The following is a 20,726-nucleotide window of genomic DNA, read 5'->3' on the forward strand; positions in this document are numbered from 1 at the left end:
ACGTTCACAAATGTGAGGGCTTCCTTGGTGACCCTTCTGATTCTGTTTTTACTCCATCCACACGGAGCTGGGGCAACCCATCCGTCCATGCCCTCCATGTGGCTCCTAACGTTTTCACTCCCTGGGCTGGTCTTTGCTACTTTCTTACAGGTCGGTCTTTACACCAGGAGAAAGGCCAGCAAGAGGAACTCCAGGCCCTTCATGGAGGACGGTCGGAAATGTCAGGGTGGGACGAAATCTTCAAACACAGAGGTGAGCTATTTAGCCACTCTGTGTTTCCGTTTCCTCAAGTGAAAATGGGAATAGTAAGAGCCCCTATTTCAATGAGATAATGCACGCACACATTACAACTGTGCCTGGTACATAATAAGCAGCTCATGAATGTGAGGTTTTCTTGCTGTTGCTGAATTAGTGTTGTCTTGGGTCATGTTTCTGAGACAAGGAAGGGTCTGATTTTTCAGCAAAGTCACAGGGAGGGCAGCTTCAGCCAAATCCACAGGGGAATGGGGAGTCAGGGGGCACCCATTGTCAAGGGCAAGGGGCTTCCTGGGGGAAAGAATTTCCTGGCACTGCCTGTTCTCTTCGTTGACAGGCAAATCAGCTCCAGCAGCCCTTGGGCTGTTCTCTGAGAAGAGTGGCAGGTGTTGAGCTTTGAGAAACAAAAGTGCGTTGGAGCTGGGAGAACAAGCAGGGACATGGCGGGGACCCAAGGGGTCTGGGCAAGTCCTGCAGCATGTGTCTAGCTATCTTCTGCAAAGTATTTCCTGCAATTCTTGTCTTTGATTTTCCTTTTCATTCTACAGCTCCATTCTCTGTCCTATGTTCCAGTTCATTTTACAACCTACAGTCTGTTCATTCATTCAGCAAATAAATACTTACCAAGTCCTACTATGACAACCTCCATGCCAGGACCTGGGAATATGTCACCGAACAAAAAGGGCAAAAATCCGCGCTCTCATGGAAATATTCAGTGGTGGCAAATTTTACTACTTTTTAGAATAGATGTGAATTTTAGAAATAGCCAAAAAGACAGAGAAGAGGTGATTAACTGCGTAATAGCAATTTTTACCCAAAGTAAGTTGCGATTATAAATTAATAAGACTAATTTTCTCCTAAGCCTATTAAACTAATCTTTCTCAGGCTATAATTTTCATAGGACTTTTTAAAAATCACACTTTTTTTTTATTACATAGGCACATAATCACACTGCTGGAAACTAAAAAAAGTAAATTAATCACCTATAATTCCACTGGCTTAATACAACTACTTTCAGCTTTTGGGGGGATTTTCTTCCTGTCTTTTCTTGTATCTACTTTTCTTTTTTTATAAACTTGAACTCATTAATATATATTCATATATTCCTTTCTCACTTCATGTATTACCATAAGCAGAGTCCCATGGTCTATATGAACAATATTTTAATGACCATATGAGATTCTTTACTTACTCATTCCCTATTATTATTTTGGGTTGTTTACAATGTTTTCACTATTAATTATCAAACTGATTCATTGGGAAAATAATTCCAAAGGAGGAGTTCCAATTATGTGTGAAGCACTGAAACCACAGTCGAAGTGAGTTCACTGATTCCTGGGCAACACTTCTGAACGATGACTCTGATTTGAATATATCAGGTTTATCATGTTGGTTAAAAAAACAATCATCTGACCCTGCAGTTTCATATTTCACATGCTTGAGGAGTTCTTTATAAGTTGACAGGAGGCCTCCAAAAGAGGAATTTTCGGAATTTGATTTTTATCTCCATCCGACTGCACCAGAAGCCATCTGCTAAATCTCCCTGAAAGTGCTCTGCTACCCTTAGCAGGAAGGATATGGATGTGGGAGCAGAGGCTGGGGGCATCCTGTGATTTGCCCATGTTTTTCGGGCCTCAGCTGACCCCGGAAGGGCCTTGGCCGCAGTCTTCCCGGAAGGGGCCCCAGGTCTCGTTGTCACTGGTTTTTCAGAAGGCTCTCCAAGGCCACCGACATCTGTTAGACACGACCCCAGACAAAGACAGCTGGGAAAACCCACACGGAAGGAAATCCCACTGTGAAAGGAGCTGCCTCTGGGGCCCTCCAGGGCCATAGTTAGACATTGTTCAGTCACAAAAGGCTCGAGTTGAAAGCTGCTGCAGATTCCGGGTCAGTCTCTTGGCCCCGTGGCAGAGGAGGGTGGGAGGGGACACAGAAGCGCCTGTGTCCCCAGGAGGGCCTGCCAGTGGCTAACGGGCAGCTGCGGGGCTGCTGGCCAAGAGCCGGGACTCTGTCTAGATAGGGCCTGGCCCCCGAGGAGACCAAGCGACAGGCACCGACAATGGGCCATTAGCTCTCTGTGGTTTCTCCCCCCAGCGCTGGCCTTCACCGCGTGGTCCACCGTCCCAGCTAAGAGCTCCCTTCGAACTGTAGTCAATCGTAGTCAAAACTTTCCAACAGCCAGCTGCGTGGGCTCCCGGGGCTGGACGAGGAAGCAAAAAGTGGGACTTCTTTTAGCCACACACCCCCATCTCCCCCCTGTAAGGCCTAGGGAAAGGAGAATGAGCTTTTAAAGTATATAAACTGTTCAAAATTGGGAGTGCACTTTCACGGCCGGACAGAGTAGCAGTGCCCTTGGCAGATATCTGATACCGACGCGCGGAGCGCTCTGGGTGAAGAGAACAAGCATGTGGTAGGGAGAAAAGGGTGTCATAGGAGCATCAGAAAAGAAAAATCACCTCCAAGCTGCTGTCGACAGCTTTCTCTTACCAGTTTCTGCAGCTCCTCAAAAGCCTTCACGTGACAAGTGCTATGGTCCCTGAAGTGGGCCACTAGGGCAAAGGGTCAGGCTTGGAGGTTGGCATGGATGGGGGTCCGGCTCGCGCTCTCCAGGATTAAAACTGGAAATGACCTCATGCCTGAGGGGCTCAGCCTGACGCTCTTTATTTTGACTCAGGGCTGGGAGAGAGGGCGGGTCCTTAAAAAAATAACTTCTAAAAAGAAGCAAGGGAAATCAGGTTAAAACAAAAACTATATAAATGTTTCAGACATTACATGAAATTTCTAAAAATCTTATATGTTCTGGTATAATGTTATAAGTCATAATTCTAGTTATTACTTTAAAATGTGTATCTCAGAAATAACTAAACTTCCTTGTCAATTGCATTATTATGAACTTTCATCAAATCTTTAACCATGGTCATTTTTAAGTCTTTTGTCATTTACAGACAGTTCTGGGTGTACTCTGATGCTTTTGCAAAAATGTTCCTATAAAAGGGTTTCATCTTCAAGGAATTCATGGAAAAGACTCTGACAAGTACAGGTTTCTGGTAACTGACTTATACTGCTGAACTGAATGAATAAGCATTTTCAGAACTCTAATGGAAAACTGATGAACTCTTAAAACTGCTAACAAAAGATCAAGATGAAAAAAAAATTAATTACATGGGACTGAGTGAACTGATGAGGATGATTATAATTTTTGTGACTTTCTATTGAATAAAAAAAAAAAAAAAAGTAACTACTAAAACTGTTTTGCAAAGTAGCTATACACATTTTACACACCCAACATAAATGTATGATTGTTTCTTCACATACTCAATAACAGTTGGTATTGTTAGTCTTTTTAAAAATATCCCTCTTCTCAGTGGGTATAGAGTGAAAAAGTTCTAGAGAACTTGTGTATGACATTGTGCCTGCAGTTAATAATATTATACTGCATACTTAAACCTCTGTGAAGAGGGTATATATCATGTTATATGGTTATTACCATAATAAAAAATTATAATGATAAAAAATAAAGTAAATAAAAATATCCTTCTTAGTGTGTAATGATATCTCTATGGAGTTTTGATTTTCTTTTCCCTAGTGACTAATTGAGTATGTTTTCTGTGCTTATTGGTCACTTGTATGTCTTCTTTGGTGAACTGTCTATTAAAATCCTTTGCACTGCACATTTGGAGGGGGGAGTGTTTCCTCTTATTATTGAGTTCTTAGGTTTAAAAAATATATTTTGTATGCACATCCTTTTTCAGATATAATATTTGCAAATATTTTTCCTTGTTTGAATTATTTCTTCATTTTATTAATGTCTCTTGAAAATAAAAAAATTTTCATTTAAAAAAAAAAAAAACTAACACACAAAACTTTCCTCTACTACCACAGGTGGAATTCTAGCACTAACATATCTTGACATCTCCTCTAAGGAAACACAGTTAAAGGGAATTCCCTGGTGGTCCAGTGGTTAGAACTCAGTGGTTAGAACGTTCACTGCCAGGGGCCCAGGTTGAATCCCTGGTCGAGGAACTAAGATCCCACAAGCCCTGCGAAGCAGCCAAAAAAAAAAAAAGGAAGTACAGTTAAACAAACACATGAAGGCGATTGTGATAACAGAGTCTAATATGCAGGCTGAAGAACATCTTAAGGTGAAAGAGGCTCACTAAAATGGAGATGAGCCTCTCCACTGGATGGAGATAAAAATCAAATTCTGAGAATTCCTCTTTTGGAGGCATCCCTGAAGGCATGGCCATGGGCTTGTGTGCACTGTGAAGGGTGAAGGCCAAAGCTGGGTGTCTAGACAGTAGTAATTTGCAAAAGCATAAAGGACATTTAGCAAGGAAGAGTCCTGGCAGGTGTCCTATACAGGGCTGATATATGAAAAGTAGGCTCTACTGATGTTATATCTACTGTTAAAAAAAGGATACTATATATAAAATAGATAACTAATAAGGACCTACTGTATAGCACAGGGAACTCAGTAGAGTACTGAACTCAGAATACTCAATACTCTGTAATAACCTATATAGGTAAAGAATCTAAAAAAGAGTGGATATATGTATATGTATAATTGATTCACTTTGCTGTACACCTGAAACTAACACAACATTTTAAATCAACTATACTCCAATAAAAATTAAAAAAAAAACAAGGACATACTTCCATACTGGTTGGCAGGGGCTGCTGCCTCCACCTGCACCCCCCCCCAGTGCTACTCCTCTTCCACTCCCACCCCCCAACCCTCCCAGCACTGAAAACCAAGGGTGGGTATTTCCAGGGGCCAACCTGGCACCTGCCAGCCTGTAGGTTCACCAGCCAGTTCACAGCAACTGCTACACATGAACCCCATCCCTGTGTGTTCCCCCAGCCAGGAAGGGCTCAGACCATAGTACTGGGGACAAGCCCAGTGCCAGGTGGCCAGAGGCAGCATTTTCCCAAGGCATCCTCAAGAAATGCAGCCCCCAAACAGTACCATCCAGACATTTGTGTGTATCAACCCTACTTCTATACATACTTAATTCCAGGACTTAATATCTCATTTAAGACTTCCTCAGACCTTAAGGTTACCAAAGTGCAGGTAACTGCATCATGCTTTTTGTTGTGTAAAGAACAGTCTAAGGCAGAGTTATTTAAATAACTAAGAAATCGTAGGCTAAATATTAGCCAAGGTAGAGCGAAGACTCTGAGATCCTTCAAACCCATCGGGAAGAACTAGGTCTTCCATAAAGGGCTTTTTGGAAAATTTCCCTTCGTCTTTTAAGCTGTCTCCAATCAGTATTAAATCTCTTAACTGAGTTGGGGGGTTTTTTTTGTTTAAAGAAAGTATGGGAGAAATAATGTCTCCATACAGATGTGCCAAGCTGGATGCTACATGCTTTCCATATAACCCTCCTGGGCTGTGGCACTGGGTTATTGAGCCCTTTTACAGATGAGGAAACTGAGGCTTAGAAAAGTTATTTACTCAAGGGCCTAGAAGCTAGAAGGTGGCAAACATAAAATCGGAAGCCAGATCTGTCTAACTGAAAAACCCCATCTTATTCACTCTCTACCTAATACTGTCTCCTCTGTGACTGGCAAACAGTTTGCCCGTGGTGTTACCTGTATCAGGAAGTTACTTAGCTATTAGGTTTGAAAGAAAAAAGGTTTGTGGGAAGTGTGATGTCAAGAGCACGTGCTTTGAGGAGAAAGTCAACTGTCACCCTTCTGAGAGAAGGTGATTCCCCAAGTATTGGGGAGACTCCTTCACCAGGTATGATCTGGCCACGCCCCCATCCACCTGCTCAAGAGAAGAGGAGCCACCATCTAGATGGTATCCTCTCTGCTGGCCAGACAGACGCTGTTTCCTCCAAACTGCTTATCCTGTGTCAGTCACCACTTATAGCCTATTATTGGTTAGTACATATATTTTTTCCCTCTGCTAGACTCTCATCTCATTCAAATCAAGATCCATGAATGATCTTTTTTTTTTTTGCATCCCATACATGTTGCACACAACAAAGGTGATGCTCATATCAGTTGAATGAATGAATGAGTGTGGAAGATAATCTTTTCTCTCTGTCTTTTTTTTCATCCTATGTAGATTGCACACAACATAACACAGTAGATGGTGAATAGCAGTGGAATGAGGGAGTGAATGAGTGTGGGAATGCAGAACTGGTCCTTGACCTGGAAGGATTCATATTAAAAGCCTCTAGGGATGTAACTAAGAAAGTGACACTCTTAGAAATATGAGACATGGTTACGGCCAGAGGAAAGCACTAGCCAAGTTTTATTCAGAAGCTTAGCTTGGGAGGAATATCTTTCTGCTTTTATATGGACTTTCTGGGAAGCAGGACACAAGGCAGGTCCCATTTTATGCCCTACAATGGAAGTGAAACGTTTTCCTATGTCTGTGACAAGATCACCAAGCAACTGTGATCAGTAAGAGATAAATGGGCCTCTACCACACCCATTAGATTGTAATCAATTTTTCTTGAAAGTCCTGCATTTCTATCATTTTTTAAATTTCAACAATGATCAAACATATTGCCACCTAAAGTATCTACTTCAGACAGGAAATTCTCAGAATGTGTCTCTCCAATGATAGAACTCTAAGGAAGATGAAACCCAACCCCAGTGCAGTCAGCTCTTTTCAGCCCTTAGACTTACTTTACTTTCCAGTTTTCAGATAGTCATTCTTCGTTTTCATTTGGTCTTGAAGCTTGCTACTTTTCTAAAAATTAATTTTTATTGGAGTATAGTTGATTTACAATGTTGTGTTATTTTCTGCTGTACAGCAAAGTGAATCAGTTATACATATACACATATCTACTCTTTTTTTAGATTCTTTTCCCATATAGGTCATTACAGAGTATTGAATAGAGTTCCCTGTGCTATACAGTAGGTCCTTATTAGTTATCTATTTTATATATAGTAGTGTGTATATGTCAATCCCAATCTCCCAATTTATCCCTCCCCCCACCCCCTTCACCCTTGGTAACCATAAGTTTGTTCTTTGTTTTTTTTATAAATTTATTTATTTAGTTATTTTTGGCTCCGTTGGGTCTTTACTGCTGCACTCGGGCTTTCTCTAGTTGTGGCGAGCTGGGGCTACTCTTCGTTGTGGTGTGCGGGCTTCTCATTGCAGTGGCTTCTCTTGTTGCAGAGCACGGGCTCTAGGCGTGAAGGCTCAGTAGTTGTGGCACACGGGCTCAGCAGTTGTGGCTCGTGGGCTCTAGAGCACAGGCTCAGTAGTTGTGGCGCATGGGCTTAGTTGCTCCGTGGCATGTGGGATCTTCCCAGACCAGGGCTCGAACCCGTGTCCCCTACATTGGCAGGCGGATTCTTAACCACTGCGCCACCAGGGAAGCCCCATAAGTTTGTTTTCTACATCTGTGACTCTACCTTGTTTGCCAGTTTTCAGATATTCATTCTTTGTTTTCATTTGGTCTTGGAACTTGTTACTTTTTTAAAAGAACCAAATTCAAATCAAATGATCACTCTTAATACGCCAACACCTGTGATTTCATGAGATTTTAGTGCTCTGAGTACAATCCTCACCTGCATATCTTTGCAACATAAAGTTTACCAATTTCTGTTAAAATATTTAAGTAAAGTGGATGTTAGCTGGCCCTAGACCGGTTGCAGAGACACATGCCAAAATATAATACTTGGAGCAGAAACTCTTACCTTGCTCTGAAACCAGCCTGCTGCAAGATGGGAGAAGAGATTTGTATTATCTCACAGGGGCATTGCTTAATACAGACTTAATTTAACCTAATTTGAGGATCACATGATGGTTATTGCAACACAACTAGTGTCTTCACTTCTACCTTCATGTCTTATTTCCAGAGAGAGTGACATTTTACATCTGAGTGAATGGCCCCATACATCTTTTAGTTACATGAAGGACTGCCAGATATTTGTCAGCTGCAAGGCAGGCCCAATGATAGTCTCAGCCAACTTCAAGGAGCTAGAATAGCCCACCAGAGTTGTCCTGAGTTTGGCTGAGATGGCCAGGCCCTTAGACCCCTGAGTTGATCTGGACATAGGCTGCCACGAGAATGGACATGACCTTGGGCAAGACTGCTTTCTACAACAGAGATACTCCCTGAAGAGGGTGACAGCTGCAGGCTGTGTTCCCAGCAGCTAGAGCAACACATCTTTCATTGAAGGGAGGTCTAGATGATGCAACACAGAGCCCACCACAAATACATGGTCCAGTTGGGAGATACATACAATTGCACAGGAAATTATAATACACTGTGATGGGAATAGGATAGAGTTAAATACAGGGCTCTTTGGGGACATCTAAGAGACTTATTGCACACACTTTGGGGGATGAGGGAAGCATCTCTAGGGAAAGGGAAATGCACATGCAAAGGACAAGAGCACAGTATCAATAGCTCAGTGTGATGGGGAGACAGTAAAGATGAGGCTGAAGAGAAACATGGGCCAGATCTCATCTGTTACATTGACGATTAAGACTAGCAGTAGGGAGGGACTTCCCTGGGTGGTCCAGTGGCTAAGGCTCCACGCTCCCCCTGCAGGAGGCCTGGGTTTGATCCCTGGTCAAGGAACTAGAGCTCACTTGCTGCAACTAAAGAGCCCGCATGCCACAACTAAAAGATCCCGCATGCCACAACTAAGACCCAACACAGCCAAATAAATAAATAAATAAATAATTTTTTTTTTTTTTAAAGACTAGCAGTAGGGAGCCATGGGGTGGTGGGGAGGAAGGCCAGCCTGCTGCAGGCTCGGGAGAGAATGAGAGGCGAGCAAGTGGAGAAAACCAGACTATACAACTCTTTCAAGGAGTTTCGTTACAATGACTGCTCCAGTAGGGGGTAGGGCTAGTGTCATTTCATTAGCACATTTTAGAATAAGCCAGTCTTGAAAAGCTGAAATAACGTCTTGATAAAATTCCTAGAGAAAGATATGAGAAATAAAGCCATTAAAATGTCTTGTGAGGTTAGGGGCCAGTAGACTAGCAAGGAAACTACCTAGGGTCAGATCATAGAAAGCCAGTAAAAAGTTGGGCAAGAGATTCGGTGTCTAGGGCACGTGTATTTCTTCTCAAGATGATTCAGTGAGCCAGATTCATGAAATGGAGAAAAAGGACACGGTCCTTCAGAAAGAATTTAAGCCAACCAACCAACCAAATAAACCAAAAAACAACACTAAGTTGAAGAAAATATACATATTAGTCAAAAGGTTGTGCTAACAAATAGAGCCTTGAGTTTCAGGGGCTTAACAAAAGTAAAAGTGTATTTCACTCACATCCTGGTCTATTTCAGATTCGGTAGGTCTGTTCCATCTTGTACCTTTACCATCTCGGACATGTTGCCACCAAGGCTGATGTGGATGGGGAATGAAGAATAGAGGTCCACAAACAGGGGTGTACATATCCCATTGGACAGAATATGGTCACATGGCCCCATCTAAGTGCAAGGAAGTCTGGGAATTGTAGTCTGTGGGCCTCTGAAGAAGAGAAAAATGGATGCTGGTGAGCTCCTGCAGAATCCATCACAGAATAAAATCTCACCTAAGTAAGTTGATTCCTCATTAGTCTTGAAGACATTTTTTTTCAAAAAACACAAGTGTTTTCGTTAAAGAAAGAAATACCACTGAAGTGGAAATTATAATTCACAGCATAAAATAATTAGAGGCACAATACCTATCACAGAATAGGGCTCAACAAATATCTATTGATCAGTTTAGCTAATGCCTGATAAGTCTTGAAATTGAACAGAGCAAAAGAAGATGACAACAACAATGACACAACAACAAATGTTTTCCCCCCAAAGACTGTTTTGCTCTCTTACTCAAGTTTTCCCACATCCTATATTTTTTGCTGTTGGTTTGGAAGCCATAATCAGGAGCAAGGAAAAGAGAAATGCTTAGAAAAGCAGAGTGGTTGAACTGGGTTCCAACTGTCCACCAAAAAGTCTTGGTCTAGTAGATTTTACTTTGCTCTTTTCTTTCTTTGTCAAGGGGAACATTAGGAAAGGAATGTGGCTTGCACACAGGGTCTCCACACTGATGTGGTTCCGCAGATCTGGGAAGGGCATCCAAGGCTCCTAAAACTCCTCGGCGCCCGCATATGTGGGAAACCTCTTTAGAACATTCAGTTGCATAATTGGAGAAAAGGTTTAAATCATCTTGTGGGAGGCAATAGCTTGACGAACATGCCTACTTAAAAATAAATGACGAAAATTAGATTGTGCAACTCATTATTTCAACAGGCATTTTTTTTTTTTGAACATTTACTAAATCTGTGAAGCAGTGCACCAGATACAGTGAAGGACACAAAGGAAGCCTGAGCTAGTCTCAGCTCTCAAGGAGCTAGTGGGAAAGACCAGCATTTAAATGTCTCATTGGATTATAAGGGGAAATGATTCTGAACAGAGTGATGAGAAAGCTGGTGTAGAGTTGGTGACGGGGGGTGGTCACCTCAGACCATCAAGAGCAAAGGCTCTGTGGCGAGCACAGATTTGGTGGAAGACTCTGGGACCGTGGGTGCTCTCTGGCTGCACCCCACCAGCCCCATAGGCACAGGTGGCCAAGGCCCTGGCCTGAATGGGTCCTGGCATTTCAGGGGCCTTCCTGCCTGGATCCTACGCCAGGTATGGATGGATATAAGGCCTTGGAACTGTGGAGCCGCCAGGATACACTCAGACATTCTGCTTGGGGCACGCTCCAAAATGTGGACTTGACAAAAAGGCTCCAGGAGATTCTGAGGTTTGGGACAATGCCAAGGTGGATCTTTAAGGTCACGCCAAGGAGTGTGAAGAGCATTCTAAAGGGCAGGGGGTGAATCGAAAGTTTTTGAGAAGGAGTGGCATGGCCCAGCCTGTGCTCCAGGAAGATCACTGGGCTGGGGTCCAAGGAGCAATGGCTGGACGACGCTAAAGTGTGGAAAAGAGCAAGAGCCATTCCCTGAGACAGACCCCCCCCCCCACCATTCTGTTTCCTTGTGACTCTCCCCCAGATGTCCCTGCCCTCAGGCACCTGCAGAGATAAATGACCATCCCATTATCATGAACATGCGACTCTCACCAGCTTGTTAACTCACCAGGATCACACAGGGGCTCAAGGTCTTGCAAAGTGACCCTCTGCCCCAAGTACTTGGAGGAGTTCCAAAGCCTGTCACAGATGTGTGCCCCTCCCACTAGGTCCAGTGCGCCCCACCTGCTGCCATGGTCCCTCCTGAAGCGCTACCCCTTGAGAACCAGCCCGAGCCCTCAGGAGACAGAAGCCAAGCTGTGGGCTGTAGGAGAATGGGGAGAGATGACCACCCTCCCCATGGCATGAAGGGGTCTCACACCTACAAATGACTTGAATCCCAACAGTTTTCACTTGTGGTTGTCGCTCTTCTTGGGATCCAGACTTTCACACAGGAGGCTGGACTGAAGCCCATTCTCTCTTTCGAATTTTTGTTCTCTGCCTATAGTTTTGTTCCTGGTCCGAGCTCCTCATACCTGGATCCCTCTCCCCTGTGGATGAGTCCTGACACCGGAGGCTCCTCAGATAGGCTGTACCAACAGGCCACCCCACCTGTATGGAGAAACACCCTAGCAGTGGGCACAGCTGAGTTCTCTTCCCAGGTGGTTCTTTTAAGGTACCCAATGGTTCACCAGTTATACCTAGACATGGCTAAGTGTCCCCATCTGCTGAAATCCATGTTGTGTGACTGTGTCACACAGGCATGACATTTCTCTTGTCAAGGTTTTCTAGGTTATAGTAATAAAATTGGGGCCTTGAGTTAAGTAATCCTTTTCAGCTGTAAGATTCTTAATTCCAAGACAAGTTAGAAGGCTACTGTAATAGTCCAAACATATGATGAAGAGTACATGGAGAGGGAAGCATCAAAGAAGATGAAAAAGCGGTCACATAACTGAGGAATAATAATGACCAATGTTCACTGAGCCTTTATGATGTGGTATATAGACCATAGTCGGCAGTTTACATGTATTATCCAACTGAAACCTCCGAACAACTGTATGATGTAGGAAATGCTATTATCCCCATTTTATAGATGAGGAAACTGAGGATAAGCTTCTTATATTTACACAGATATAGTAGCTATTTGGAGTTTGCACCTGACTCTGACTCCAGAACCATACTCTTAGTTACTGTGCTACACAGACTCTCATGAAAATTTTGATAAAAATAGAGAGCATTGGATCCTTGAAAGAGAAGGTAAGTCCATGGCATAAAAGGAAGATCAGAATGGGAAGGAACTGTACTGGAGTCTACCTTTCCCTTACTCACAATTCAGTCCAACTGGTTTGTCTGTCTATCCATCTATTTATCTATGTATCATATAACCACTGACTTATCCATCCACCCATCCATCTATCCATCCATCCATCCATCCATCCATCCATCCATCTAATCAGCCATCTATCCCCAACCTTCTTCAGAAAAGAACTTGAGGAAACTTAGGGGAAATAGAGAAGTAAAAACTTTTAAAATAACAATAAAAGAATAAGAGCCACGTAACAAAGGGGAGTAGATTATTGTAAAACTGATGCAAATAGGCACATAACTTAATTCTGAGCATCTCATCTTCCATGGAATAAAAAGAAACACAGCGAGTTCCCTACTTTGCATTAGCTCCTAAAAGGAAGCACAACCATCTGTCAGCAGAGACAAACTTTCCTACTACCAAATCTTAAAACAGCTAACACATGGATCTTTATTTATTAAAGGGAAATTAAATAACATAAGGCCAGCATCTTCCAATGCAGATGAATACCAATAAAGGCAGAACACATCATGTTAAAGCTTCATTATTTCTGTAGGACTCCAGGGTAAACTAATCTGGACATATTCTGTCCGGGGTAGTTTTTAGATTCTGGATTGGGGAGATCCAGTTATGTGTGACTTACTGCTCCCCTGTAGTTCAGTATGGTCTCACCTTCACCTTCCCATTGGCTTCTATCTCAGGAAGGATAAATATACAGGGACACCAATTAGATAATGTAGGAGAGAGTGCAGAAGACAGGAAGGAAAGAAGACCAATGACACGGGAAGGTGTCACCAAGGTGGGGAATGGGACGGAGGGAAGTGAATGAACAAAACACCATGGCTTCTAAATGGTTTCCAGTCCCACCATTTTGTAAAAATCCAGATAACATAGTATTTCAGGCAATACGTATTAGCTCCTTTCCTTGCTTCCCTGAGGTTGTGAAGAGCCGGGAGAAGCTGAGCAGAGAAGAGAGTCTTGCTGAAAGGACACAAACCAGGGCTTCCTTCTGCAGGTGGGAGGTATCTCCTTCTTTTTTTCTTTTTTTAAATTTGTATTGGAGTATAGTTGATATATGATATCACTTATATGTGGAATCTAATTTAAAAGTGATACAAATGAACTTTTTAACAAAACTGAAACAGACTCACAAATCTCAAAATCTAACTTATGTTTACCAAAGGGGAAAGGTAGGGGGAAGTGATAAATTAAGAGATTGGGAGGTATCTTCTTGAGTCTCTCCTTTGGGAAGGAATCTGTGCACCATGGAGCAGGATGGAAGGGAGGTGGGGGTAACGTCTCCTCCCACGTGGTGAGATGCTGGCTGCTAGCTCTTGCTGTAAAGGATACTGCAACATGAGACAGGACAGCTGTTCAAAGCCAAGGAGACGTGTCATCCAGACACATCTGACCTGCTCACAGTGTCCCAGGTCGGAGATCAACCTAGTCTATGCTAGGAAGCCCAGTTTTGCTTTATTCCACGTGCATAGTTGTATCTCTATAATTTATTAAAAGATCACATTGTATTTATTCTTTGTTCTTTGAGTCTTGACCTTTGACCAAAAGCAATAAAATTCTGACCTAGGGATTCTTCCCTTATCACACCACTGCAAAGGGGATTCTTACTGTTTTGAGTTCCTTAGGCATTGATTGTGTCTGCTACACAATTGAACACAAATTCTTTTTTTTTGAAAATAGATCTCTATTGGAGTATAATTGCTTCTCAGTACTCTGTTAGTTTCTGTTGCACAACAAAGCGAATCAGCCATATGCATACACATGTCCCCATATCCCCTTCCTCTTGAACCTCCCTCCCCTCCTCCTTATCCCACCGCTCTAGGTCATCGCAAAGCACCAAGCCGATCTCCCTGTGCTATGCTGCTGCTTCCCACCAGCCAACTATTTTATATTCGGTAGTGTATATGTGTTGATGCTACTCTCACTTCACCCCGGCTTCGCCTTCCCACCCCATATCCTCAAGTCCATTTTCTACGTTTACCTCTTTATTCTTGCCCTGCAACTAGGTTCATCAGTACCTTTTTTTTTTTTAGATTCCATATATATGCGTTAGCATATGGTATTTGTTTTTCTCTTTCTGACTTACTTCACTCTGTATGACAGACTCTAGGTCCATCCACCTCACTACAAATAACTAAATTTCATTTCTTTTTATGGCTGAGTAATATTCCATTGTAAATATGTGCCACATCTTCTTTATCCATTCATCTGTCGATGGATATTTAGGTTGGTTCCATGTCCTGGCTATTGTAAATAGTGCTGCAATGAACATTGTGGTACATGTCTCTTTCTGAATTATGGTTTTCTCAGGGTATATGCCAAGTAGTGGGATTGCTGGGTCATATGGTAGTTCTATTTTTAGTTTTTTAAGGAACCTCCATACTGTTTTCCATAGTGGCTGTATCAATTTACATTCCCACCAACAGTGCAGGAGGGTTCCCTTTACACCACACCCTTTCCAGCATTTATTGTTTCTAGATTTTTTGATAATGGCCATTCTGAACGGTGTGAGGTGATACCTCATTGTAGTTTTGATTTGCATTTCTCTAATTATTATTGATGTTGAGCATCTTTTCATGTGCCTCTTGGCCATCTGTATGTCTTCTTTGGTGAAATGTCTATTTAGGTCTTCTGCCCATTTTTTAACTGGATTGTTTGTTTTCTTGATATTGCACTACATGAGCTGTCTGTATATTTTGGAGATTAATCCTTTGTTTGTTGTTTCATTTGCAAATATTTTCTCCCATTCTGTGGGTTGTCTTTTTGTCTTGTTTATAGTTTCCTTTGCTGTGCAAAAGCTTTTAAGTTCCATTTATTTTTGTTTTTATTTCCGTTACTCTAGGAGGTGGGTCAAAAAATCTTGCTGTGGTTTATGTCAGAGGGTTTTTCCTCTAAGTTTTATAATGTCTGGTCTTAAATTTAAGTCTTTAATCCATTTTGAGTTTATTTTTGTGTATGGTGTTAGGTAGTGTTCTAATTTCATTCTTTTACATGTAGCTGTCCAGTTTTCCCAGCCCCACTTATTGAAGAGGCTGTCTTTTCTCCATTGTATATTCTTGCCTCCTTTGTCATAAATTAAGTGACCATATGAGCGTGGGTTTATCTCTAGGCATTCTATCCTGTACCATTGATCTATATTTCTGTTTTTGTGCCAGTACCATGCTGTCTTGATTACTGTAGCTTTGTGGTATAGTTTGAAGTAGGGGAGCCTGTCCTCCAACTCCATTTTTCTTTATCAAGATTGCTTTGGCTATTCAGGGTCTTTTGTGTTTCCATATGAACTGTAAAATTTTTTGTTTTAATTCTGTGAAGAATGCCATCAGTAGTTTGATAGGGATTGCATTGAATCTGTAGATTGCTTTGGGTAGTATAGTCATTTTCACAATATTGATTCTTCCAATCCAAGAACATGGTATATTTCTCCATCTGTTTATGTCAACTTTGATTTCTTTCATCAGTGTTTTATAGTTTTCTGAGTACAAGTCTCTCACCTCCTTAGGCAGGTTTATTCCTAGGTATTTTGTTCTTTTTATTGCAGTGGTAAATGGGAGTGTTTCCTTAATTTCTCATTGTTGGTGTATAGGAATGCCAGAGATTTCTGTGCATTAATTTTCTATCCTGCAGCCTTACCAAATTCATTGATCACTTCTAGTAGTTTTCTGGTGGCATCTTTAGGATTTTCTATGTATAGTATCATGTCATCGGCAAACAGTGACCTTTTAACGTCTTATTTCCAATTTGTATTCCTTTTATTTCTTTTTCTTCTCTGATTGCCGTGGCTAGGACTTCCAAAACTATGTTGAATAAGAGTGGCAAGACTGGACATCCTTGTCTTGTTCCTGAAATGCTTTCAGTTTTTCACCATTGAGTATGATGCTTGCTGTGGGTTTGTCATATATGGTCTTTATTATGTTGGGGCAGGTTCCCTCTATGCCCATTTTCTGGAGAGTTTTTATCATAAATGGGTGTTGAATTTTGTCAAAACCTTTTTCTGCATTTATTGAGTTGATCATATGGTTTTTATCCCTTAATTTGTTAATGTGGTGTATCACATTGATTGATTTGCATATATTGAAAAGAATCCTTGCATCCTTGAGATAAATCCCACTTGATCAAGGTGTATAATCCTTTTAATATGTTGTTGGATTCTGTTTGCTAGTATTTTGTTCAGGATTTTTGCATCTATGTTCATCAGTGATACTGGTCTATAATTTTCTTTTTTTGTGATACCTTTTTCTGGTTTTGGTGTCACAGTGATGGTGGCTTTGTAGAATGAATTTGAGAGTGTTTCTCCATCTGCAATTTTTTGGAAGAATTTGAGAAGGATCGGTGTTAGCTCTTCTCTAAATGTTTGATAGAACTTGCCTGTGGAGCCATCTGGTCCTGGACTTTTGTTTGCTGGAAGATTTTAATTATGGTTTCAATTTCATTACTTGTGATAAGTCTGTTTATATTTTCTAATTCTTCCTGGTTCAGTCTTGGAAAATTGTGCCTTTCCAAGAATTTGTCCATTTCTTCGTGGTTGTCCATTTTATTAGCATATATTAGTTTGTAGTAGTCTCTTATAATCCTTTGTATTTCTGCGGTGTCAGTTGTGATTTCTCCTTTTTCGTTTCTAATTTTATTGATTTGCATCCTCTCCCTTTTTTTCTTGATGAGTCTGGTTAAGGGTTAATCAGTTTTGTTTATCTTCTCCAAGAACGAGCTTTTAGTTTTATTGATCTTTGCTGTTGTTTTCTTTGTTTCTATTTCATTTATTTCTGCTCTGATCTTTATGATTTCTTTCCTTCTACTGACTTTGGGTTTTCTTTGTCCTTCTTTCTCTAGCTGTTTTAAATGTGGGGTTAGATTGTTTACTTGAGATTTTTCTTGTTCCTTCAGGTGAGATTGTATTGCTATAAACGTCCCTCTTAGAACTGCTTTTGCTGCATCCCATAGGTTTTGGGTCGTCGTGTTTTCATTGTCATTTGCTTCTATGTATTTTTTTATTTCTTCTTTGGTTTCTTCAGTGATCTCTTAGTTATTTAGTAGCACACTGTTTAGCCTCCATGTATTTGTGTTTTATTATAGTTTTTTTCCTGTAATTGATTTCCAATCTCATAGCATTGTGGTCAGAAAAGATGCTTGATACAATTTCAATTTTCTTAACTTTTTCGAGGCTTGATTTGTGACCCAAGATGTGATCTATCCTGGAGAACGTTTCATGTGCACTTGAGAAGAAAGTGTATGCTGCCACTCTTGGGTGGAAAGTTCTGTAAATATCAATTAGATCTATCTGGCCTATTGTATCATTTAAAGCTTGTGTTTCCTTATTTATTTTATGTTTGGATGATCTGTCCATTGGTGAAGGTGGGGTGTTAAAGTCCCCTAGTATTATTGTGTTACTGTCAATTTCTCCTTTCATGGTTGTTAGCATTTGCCTTACGTATTGAGGTGTTCCTATGTCGGGTGCATAAATATTTGTAATTGTTATATCTTCTTCTTGGATTGACCCCTTGATCATTATGTAGTGTCCTTCCTTATCTCTTGTAACAGTCTTTATTTTAAAGTCTATTTTATCTGATATGAGTATTGCTACTCCAACTTTCTTTTGATTTCCATTTGCATGGAATATCTTTTTCCATCCCTTCACTTTCAGTCTGTATGTGTCCCTAGGTCTGAAGTGGGTCTCTTATAGACAGCATATATATGGGCCTTGTTTTTGTATCCATTCAGCCAGTCTGTGTCTTTTGGTTGTGGCATTTAATCCATTTACATTCAAGATTATTATCGATATGTATGTTCCTATTAACGTTTTCTTAATTGTTTTGGGTTTGTTTTTGTGGATCTCTTTCTCCTCTTGTGTTTCCCGCCTAGAGAAGTTCCTTTAGCATTTGTTGTAAAGCTGGTTTGGTGGTGCTGAATTCTCTTAGCTTTTGCTTGTCTGAAAAGCTTTTGACTTCTCCATCAAATCTGAATGAGATCCTTGCTGGGTAGAGTAATCTTGGTTGTAGGTTTTCCTCTTTCATCACTTTATCCTGCCACTCCCTTCTGGCCTGCAGAGTTTCTGCTGAAAAATCAGCTGATAACCTTATGGGGATTCCTTTGTGTGTTATTTTATGTTTTTCCCTTGCTGCTTTTAATATTTTTTCTTTGTATTTAATTTTTGTTAGTTTGATTACTATGTGTCTTGGTGTGTTTCTCCTAGAGTTTATCCTGTTTGGGACTCTCTGTGCTTACTGAACTTGGGTGACTATTTCCTTTCCCATGTTAGGGAAGTTTTCAACTATAATCTCTTCAAATATTTTCTCAAACCCTTTCTTTTTCTCTTCTTCTTCTGGGACCCCTATAATTCAAATGTTGGTGCGTTTAGTGTTGTCCCAGAGGTCTCTGAGATTGTCTTCAATTCTTTTCACTCTTTTTTCTTTATTCTGCTCCTTGGCAGTTATTTCCACCATTTTGCCTTCCAGCTCACTTATTCGTTCTTCTGCCTCAGTTATTCTGTTATTGATTCCTTCTAGTGTATTTTGCATTTCAGTTATTGTGTTGTTCATCTCTGTTTGTTTGTTCTTTAGTTCTTCTAGATCTTTGTTAAACATTTCTTGTATTGTCTCAATCTGTGCCTCCATTCTATTTCCGAGATTCTGGATCATCTTTACTATCATTACTCTGAATTCTTTTTCAGGTAGATTGCCTATTTCCTCTTCATTTATTTGGTCTTGTAGGTTTTTGCCTTACTCCTTCATCTGTGACATATTTTTTTGCCGTCTCATTGTTTTTTTCCGTTATTTTTACGAGTGGGATTGTGTTCCTCTCTTACTGGTTGTTTGGCCTGAGGCTTCCAACACTGAAGTTTGTAGGCTTTTGGGTAGAGCTGGGTCTTGGTGCTGAGATGAACTCCGTGAGACTTCACTCCGATGAATATTCCTTGGGGTCTGAGGTTCTCTGTTAGTCCAGTGGTTCAGACTTGGAGTGCCCACTGCAGGAGCTTCGGCCCGACCCCAGGTTCATGAATCAAGATCCCGTAAGCCACCTGGGGTGGAAAGAAAAGAAAAAAAGAACGATAACAAGTAAAAAATAAAATTAGAGTAGGAAACTAACAGATATGTTAGGAAGAATATAAAAATAAAAATATAGAGACAACAACCGGAAGGTACATCAGTACCACAATAGTAAAAAAGAGGAGGAGGGAAAAGAAAAAATAAAGAGAGGGGTAAGGCCTTGGCTGTGGAGGGTAGGGGACTAAGCAAGGGTGAGTTTGGGTGGTGGGCAAGGCCAATGCTCAGGACCCACAAGGCTGGAAAAGGCCCTGGGGGCTGTGGGGGTAGGGGCTTAGGGTCAAGGAACAGAAGGGGCCCAGGCATGCCCCCCACACCTGGTCTCAGAGGACAGGGGACCTCACCTGGGAGCCCAGCAGCCTTCCTGGGCTCTAGTGGGGGGGGGCAAACTCCCTCCTCTCCTCTCCTGCTCCTCCAGTCTGGGAGGGCCCCTCCCGCCTGCCTCTCCTGATCTCCCCGGCCTCCCTCCTATGCCCGCTGGACCCATGCAGCCTGGAGGGGGCTTTGGAGGGCAGGGCACCGGCCTGGGAGCTCAGCAGGCTCCCTGGCCCGAGGGGGCGGGGCAATCGCACTCCACTCCTCTTCTGCTCCTCCTGGATGGCTCCTCCCACTGGTCTCTCCTGATCTCCCCAGCCTCAGGGGCACTGAGCCTGTCTGGCCTCCACTTTTCCTCCCCCCTCAGTGCCCCTACTTCCTACTAGTTCACTTTGGGGTTCCTCCCGTCTCCTTGGGCATCAGGGTCCCCCACCAGTGGCCCACATATTCTCTTTTGTAATCATAATTGTCTTGTCAAGTGACTGGGTCTTATCCTTCCAACTATGTCTCGTCACTTAGAGCTCCATGCACAGGGTCATGCTCAGACAGGTGCCAAGTGTTGGCTGATTCAGGACTTCCAAATGCTGGAGCCACTTCATCATGTCGTCCTTTGCCCACTAGATGTGCCCTCTACCTTTCTTCACTCCTCTCTGTCCTCAGGAGTCTGATGGCTATGGACTCATCCACAGCCTCCCTTGTTCTTGCTCCTAGTCGGGTGCAGCCAATGGGAGGCACAGGCAGCAGATAGAGGGTGGGAGGAGAGAGACATTGGACTGTTTATTTCTCTGGCTTCCTCCCTGTTGAACTATGGGGTCACAAGTAAACCACTGTATCCAGAAATTGTACCAAGAGCCGCTTGTTTGCCTCTCATTCCACAG

At 42.0% G+C, this 20,726-nt stretch overlaps 1 long non-coding RNA gene across 1 annotated transcript in view; it reads right to left on the reverse strand.

Moving 5' to 3' along the window:
- Positions 1 to 281: 281 nt before the first annotated feature.
- The window catches only part of LOC309624144, a 52,336-nt gene continuing 31,891 nt past the window's right edge, over positions 282 to 20,726 (reverse strand). The window contains exon 2 of the long non-coding RNA XR_014241787.1: positions 282 to 19,508. This is a non-coding gene — a long non-coding RNA (uncharacterized lncRNA). The remainder of the gene's footprint in view (positions 19,509 to 20,726) is intronic.

The sequence above is a fragment of the Balaenoptera borealis genome, assembly GCF_965194805.1.
Source record: "Balaenoptera borealis genome assembly, chromosome: 2".
In the NCBI taxonomy this organism is placed as follows: domain Eukaryota; kingdom Metazoa; phylum Chordata; class Mammalia; order Artiodactyla; family Balaenopteridae; genus Balaenoptera; species Balaenoptera borealis.